The following is a 1,068-nucleotide window of genomic DNA, read 5'->3' as shown; positions in this document are numbered from 1 at the left end:
AGAGAGAGAGAGAGAGAGAGAGAGAGAGAGAGAGAGAGAGAGACGCATCGCCGATGCGTGACGTGATGCTGTTTTATTGTTTGATTCGCGATTCGCGAAGGTTCGTCGTGGCAACGCGGAACATTTATCGGGCGTAATGGGCGTACGGTCAGACGCGATCGAGCGATCGAGAATTACGGCGCGGCGCGAGGTGAGCTATCAGCCGGCGGCGCGGCGCGCCGTTCCCGCGAAATTGTTAGCCGACGGGATCGTAATTATCCCTCACAGTCATTAGTCGGAAATATATCAGCCGGGTGACACGCGAAAACGCGCACTGACGTGCGTCCGGACGACGGAGAACGGAGTCAGCCACGGCAGGGAGATACTTATCTGGGGTATCGTATGCACCTTTCCACGGCGGCCGCGGTGCCGCAGGTGACCGCCGTCGTGGTCGGGGCAATCGCCACTCTTCGACGCGGAGATACTTATTTGCCGGCGTGGGCCTTAATCGGCCTTCCATTGCAGTCGGCTCCCATTGGGCAATGGGAATATTATCCCGATAGATATATACGCGCCCGCGTATTACGGTAACCGCCGTAAACGTTCCGCCGTCGTAACAGTAGCGATATTACGAGAAGGTCGAGCGGAGGAGAGTGAGGTGTGCGAGAGCGTTACGCTGTCGCAATCCATTCTTTCGTCGGCCCACGGCATGACTTCCCCGTGACGGGAATTTATTCCACGCTGCCATGCTTCGTTAACCGTTCGGGCGGTTGGTAGATTTCGGTAATTGAGTCATTAATCGAGACTTCGTTAAAGCAAAGTTCCTTGGAATTAAACGCGAGGTGAACTGGTCCACTGTTTCATCGTGAAATGGAATTACAATTCGCGGACGGAGATTATCATAATATCCTCGGGATCGCTTGCAAATATCGTCGCGTTAAGTGCTGTTCGAGTATTTTATACATTTATATGTCCGCAAATCTATCATAAATTCATACACTGAAAGAAAAAATGTTTCTAATTAAAATTATTATTTTTGGACCTAGCTGTATTTTTGTAGCGAAATGATAGTAACATGCATATAAGGTT

This window comes from Odontomachus brunneus, unplaced genomic scaffold (assembly GCF_010583005.1).
Source record: "Odontomachus brunneus isolate Ranch 3 - 2012 unplaced genomic scaffold, Obru_v1 Obru_scaffold_102, whole genome shotgun sequence".
Lineage (NCBI taxonomy): Eukaryota > Metazoa > Arthropoda > Insecta > Hymenoptera > Formicidae > Odontomachus > Odontomachus brunneus.
This window is presented reverse-complemented; position numbering follows the sequence as displayed.